A 6,685-nucleotide genomic window follows, 5' to 3' on the forward strand; every position below is an offset into this window, starting at 1 on the left:
AGACCGGTGACCCCCTCAACACCTGTGAGTGTAACAGTCCAGAAACAAAGACTCACCAAGAGTGATGGATAAACAGATACAGAGAGAGAGGAGCTCGTACTGTTCGAGAAATCACATGCTTCATGAAACTGTGAAAAAAATAACCTTGAGACAGGATTAAAAAATATTGAAAGATCTAGAGTTACAGTTCAGTCTGCCAACTCATGTGGAGTGGATTATTATGAAACTATAGAGTATGTACAATGCTAAGATTTTTTCAACACTATATGAGCTACACAAAAAAATTCCATTATCACGTCATGTAGTTGATTTCATTAGATTGTACAGGTTGTAGTGAGAAGTGTTGACCGCTGAAGTACAGTAGCTCGTACATTTTTGCCTGGTGTTTTTTTTCTCTTTTTTTAAGTAAAACTTATACAAAAATTATAAATATTTAGGACATAGGACTGTAATTAAAGCCCCGCCATGTAACCATAATCTTCCCATGTTTCCTGCCTGTATCTTTACTGTAAACCTGTAAAGGCTAACATGCCGAAATGCAAAAGTGATATTAAGTTTCAACCATGTATTTTGGCCAAATTCTGACCTTTTTTAAATAGGAACTCTGTGACGGAATGAAAAGCGTTAGCGAGCAAAACAATGGGACCGAGTCATGGTCAAAACATTAAAGAAGTTAGAAGCAAAGCTCTTTTCAGAAGTATAAACAGTTAGTGCCACAAGTACACAGTGAAGCTCTCTTTGTTTATCACTTTACAAGTGTCTAAATGGAAGGGTGCCGTCAGCGGCACACATAAAACATACATCTCTTAAACACTGACTTTAAAACAAATTACACTAATTGAGTTTCAACAAATGTCTTATTTTAGATTCATTTTTTTATAAATCACTGAACAGAATCAAAGGACTAAATACAACAACACGGTGAATTTAGACAGATTTTATTAATTCACTGTCAACTACAGCCTCACAACCAGTCCATTATCCAAACTGCTTCTCCTATTCAGGGTCGCGGAGCGCTGGAGCCGATCCCAGCTGACATTGGGGCGAAGGCAGGGTTCACCCTGGAGGTCGCTGGTTTATCTCAGGGCACATAGGGGACACGGGAGGGGGGGGGACACTCCACACATCGAACCCCTCTTGCTGGGGTGACAGTGCCACTAAACCACAGTGCAGCGCCTCACAACCATTTATTTTTCTTTCCTTTTCTTACTAATTAATAAAACATTTCTCTTTGTCTTTACGTTTTCACCATTTTCTCATATTTTTCACTTATTTGATGATTTATTGATGAATGTAAAGTTATTTTTCATTTTTAAACAACGTCATGTTTTGCTGCTGTTGCATTCAGTGTCACTCTCAAACCGTTAAACTACGTATGACTGTGCACATAAACAGCCAAAAATGATAGTGATATATATTGTGTCGCAGAAAAAAATCCCATCTACAGAGCTCATCTGATTTGTTCCACCAGAGGACAGTGTCTCACCACAGCACCGTCTCACTGGGATAATATGTAACAGTCAATTTAATGAAAACAAATCAATTATATACCTTCAAATGATCTGATTCTTTTACTGAGGCACAGTAGAATATATAAAAATTGACATGTGCAATCTATGTATGAATTTCAGCTGCAGTCATTTTAAGTGAGATGTATTAAATATATATGGAAAGGGCTCAAACACTTGGTTACGTTTTTAAAATATTACATAGAGAAGAGCTGTTCAGTCATGGTAGCAATATGAGTCATTAAAGTGAGTGTTATTTCCCTTTAATCCCTCTAAAGGGGCAGTAGGTCATTACAGTTCACTTAACATGATGTTCTGGCACTGTAGCATTATACCTCTGCATAAGTACATCACACACACACACACACACACACACACACACACACACACACACACACACACACACACACACACACACACACACACACACACACACACACACACACACATACTGGTCAGCTGGTCCTGCAGTCACATGAGCAGTCTTGACAAGACACACACACAAGTTTCAGGTTCCCTCTCTGGTGTCTCTGTATGGAAAGAGAGAGGGGCGCTGACCCTGAGTGTGTGAGAGCGAAAACTGATTCTGCAGGAACAAGGCATGACGTTGCTGAGCTAAGATGTTTTTACCTCTTGAAACTGCAGACAAGCAAGTTACTTCACCAGCAGTCAAATGAATGATGACATGTAAACTCTCCATATGAAAATAAAGAGTGTATTACATAACCCCTGCTTTTTAATATATTTTGAATGAAGCCCATGTGAGGTTGAAAAGTTTTAAACCATTGCTCCTGACTAAATTAAGATTTTTAATTGAACTTGTCTCTTTACTCTCTGAGTTATGAAACAGAAAATAAATAACCGTCAGTCTTTTTTTCTTATTATTTCATAGGAGCTCATCTATAATAATAATTCCTCCCTCAGCTAACATGCAATAATACAATGAGTGACATTGTTGCACTAAAACCAATGGAATTAAAAGTCTGTAATGAGGGAAATTACCAATTATTTTAAAGTGGTAATAAGTCCTTCAGAACATTTCTGTCAACATTATCTCCATCCTTCTGAACATCGGCATCCTCTCATGTACGCCTATACATTTTCTTTAATACATTGAAAAATATCTTGTAGATCGTCAATCACATCAGACCAGATATTTTAACTTCAGATTAATTGTTTATTTTTGGGGAACAATTGTTCATACTGGTCATATATATATATATATATATATATATATATATATATATATATATATATATATATATATATATATATATATATATATATAGCTTGTAATTACATGATTTTAGTGTTCAATACTAAAACTCAGATTGTTCTACTCAGTACTTTGGTGAAAATCTTAAATAATGACAGGAGTCCTTTTTGGTTTAATTCTGAACAGATTTTAAAGGTGCGTTCCATACAGTGTTCATCCAGAGTCCTACATGTGAAGGCTCAAGCTTATTTACAGAACATAGAGATATATACAGTCTTTATATAGAAAACAAAACTACTAACAAAAATAATCATCTTTTTTATAGCAGCAAAAAAAGAAGAAACTAAAAGAGAAATATGTATATTTACATCTTATTTTTTCAAATAACAAGGCATATTATATATAGTACACTGCGCATACTTGCTTTCCCATTCTTTAAGTATTCTTCTTGATTTAATCTCTGTGAGGATCAAAGTATATAGGCATCTCTCTCCTCGGTCATTAACAGTTTACCAGAGGCAGAGCCACACACTCACACACACACACTGAGTCTGGCCAGGTTGGACTAACTGCATGGCCGCCACGCTGCTGCTGTCACTGACAGCTGCTGGCTGCAAACACGACGCAGCATCACCACGTCGCCACATTCATTCAATGATCAGGACCGTGGAGCCAACATGGCTGCCACTGAAAAAGTGCAAAGGCCAAACTCTCATGTGTGGCTGTGCCTGAAGATAAAATAAAAAATACATTTTCTAGTTGAGTTAAAACCCCAGAACAGAGAAAATAAAGACTCCTAAATAACCTCAGGTATTGCAACCATTGATTCCAGAGTTAAGTGTAAACCAGGTGATTGCAAAGAACAGAGAACATGAACCCCAAACTAACACTGAGATGACATTTTTAACACACTCCTGCCTCTCGCTTTACATGTGAGCGGCTGTGAGACGACTAGAAACACACACACTCTCACACACACACACACTCTCGCACTTTCTCACATGCACACTCTCAGACGCACACAGTCCAGTCCGCTTTTGTAACGTCTCCCGTAACAGCAATTAGAATAGCTTTAACTGATTTTGGAAACTAAGTGAAATGTGTCCTTTACGGACACGAAAGCTCTAAAAAACAAATAACAGTTATTTTTTCTTCCTTTTGCAACACACGCCTACTGTTTTTAGTTTTTTTCTTAACTTATTATGTGCAAGTTCTGTGCAATGTCAGGCTTGTCGAACATCGAAACAAAAATGATTTCTGCTGAAATCACCTCACATTCGTTAACCTTGTTTTAAACATTTAAGTCACAAGCTGGAATCAAAGGTAAGAACTCAATCTCCCAGCAGGCCATGCTGCTGTCTGAACATTCCAGAGTCTGCGGTAAATAAAAAGCTTGGGACATTAAGAAAAAAAAAAGACTTCCCAAGGTATTGAAAAAGAAACACTCAAGTTGCAATTCAAGTATTTGAGGCCTAGAGTTTTTTAACAAGGAGTGTTGCAGGAAGACGACACAAATCTCGTCTTCAGTCCAAAGAAACGAGATGTGTGCTGTCTCAAACTTTGCTCATAAATGTGCAAAAACTTTAGAAAGTCACATGCTTGTTGAGCGTGTACTGACCCAGACCGAGCACAATGTTTCATCTTAAATAGTACATGTTGGTTCTTCTTTACACATTTAAGTTCGAACAAAAAGACACAAACATCCAGCCATGCATTAGAAAATACATCCCTGACCTGTTAGGACAACAAAGAGCTTGAGTGATTTTTTACAGAGTCATACTTTGGTGTTCCACACATGCAATATTGCTGTTGTCACATGCACACCTCCCAAACCCAAAGCTTTTTTTTTTAAATCTTAATTAAACTGACGTTGTGTCCATTATTTAATCCAGACTATTTTATTGCCCTAGTGGTTACAGAAGCCATTAAAAAACATCTGTATCCCCTTGTCTTTTGACATTATCTCATCCCTGCTTTTTTTTTGTCCCAGCACCACAGCCAGAGCAGGGTCAACCCAGGGAGCAAATCTCTCTCTCTCTCTCTCTCTCTCTCTCTCTCCCTCTCTCTCTCCCTCTCTCCCTCTCTCTCTCCCTCCCTCTCTCCCTCCCTCTATCCTCTGGGACTGAATGAATGTACCTGAAAGTATGGAAGGAATCTATTCTGTTCAACAAACAGGATTAAACTCTGCACCAGCACCCATCCCAGTAAAAAGATTATAATAACCACATCATCGGTGAGTGAATTCTCTTCTAAAACCAAACATATAAATGAGCTTCTTTGTTAAATGCTCTAATTCACATCAAAATAAAATGTTCTTCCATCAGGAAATTAAGTCACTGCAATTTACATTTCGCTTCGTTTCAATTTGCACGTTTCAGCTGATTGAGCTCTAAGGACAACTGACCCAAACCCACAGCCTTTCACCCTGACGCAGGGCTTCACCACTACCCTCACACAGTGCTCTTCCCAGCTGACTAACAGAGGCTATTATTGCAACAAAAGATCGGATTTGTCAGAAAACAAGACACGATAAAGTATTGCATCTTTCATTTGTCTTTCTTACTACAGTATTACTTCTTTTTTTTAACGTGCAGCATTGTCAGCTATTAAAACATTCAAAGATTACTTTACCCTACGATCAACATCATTCAGTAATAATACACGTTTAGTTTTGATTGATACAACTTGCATACGTTTTAATGAAGTACTCTCACTTTCTTTGTAATTTGGTCAATTATTCTTGATATTCTGTAGTTTTTCAGAGGCAAAGGTGGATATTTTCAAGTCCACTATATGTAAAGTTTTAGTTTGCACGAGCAGAAATATGATTTTACTCAATTTTAAGTCTGTGGAAAACGGTAAATCTGCCTCCATTGTCTTATTTTGGAAGACATGTCTTTCCAAATCTTTAAATATCAAAATGTTGCTTAAATTCAAATATTTAAAAGAATAATTTGGCTTTTTTGGAATACACAGATGAGAAGATCGATAGCACTTTCATGTCTGTTAGCTGAATAATTTCACATTCTTCCTGTCACCCCTCTATCCTTTTCTAAATACCCTTTCAGCGTACAACACACATATGTAATCTTAAATACTATATTATACTTATATTTGGCCCTGTACAGTGGAACCAAGACACCTAGACCAGAAGCGGAAATCCTCTATCGAGGCTCACATAACAAGCCTGAACTAGAACGATTTATTTTGCTTCTCTTCCATTACATATTTTTTCTTTTAATATATCCCGGACCCATTCATTACTGGTAGAGTTACTGGATCCACTAGAACAGAGGAGCTCAAATGTGTCCAAGAGGACTTCAAAATAGCCTTTTTTTTTACTAGATGCTATTTTACACGATTTCAAACAATGGCTCAGCTAATGTGCAGTTAGTGACAAACATTGTGCTAACAGAATAAAATAAAAATAAAATAAAAAATGAACCAAGAAAGTAGAGAGAGAGTAAGAGAGAGAGCGAGAGAGCAGCTCCACATCTCTCTCCTCTTCTTCTCTGGTGTTTGGTTTGTATCTTCTCTGCTCCTCTATCATGCAGCATGTAGGTCAGGCTAGATTATTCAAAACAAACAGAAGCATCATTCTGGGCCCTTAATAAATCATGACAATAATATTTGGGATTGTAATGCCCTGTATACTGCACATATTGCATCTACACTTTTTTTTCTTCCTGGAATTTCACTTCATACACATCTGTATTCGTGACCATTAATATACAGGCCACTTCTGAGCAGGGCCTGTTGTCAACTTTGCCCTGGAGTGAAGGCTACATTAAAGACTTTTGCACTCCTGTGGAGGAGGGCAAAAACACACACACATTTGAAATCAATCTGTGGATTAAAGAGTCATTTTTTAAGAACCAAGAAGCAGGCTTTGGGCTCTTAGTTTCAGAAATGCCCCTTGCAGAAGTCCCTAGAGTCTTAAAGCTACTGTTGCAGAACGATG

Source organism: Taurulus bubalis (genome assembly GCF_910589615.1).
Source record: "Taurulus bubalis genome assembly, chromosome: 16".
NCBI classification, from domain to species: domain Eukaryota; kingdom Metazoa; phylum Chordata; class Actinopteri; order Perciformes; family Cottidae; genus Taurulus; species Taurulus bubalis.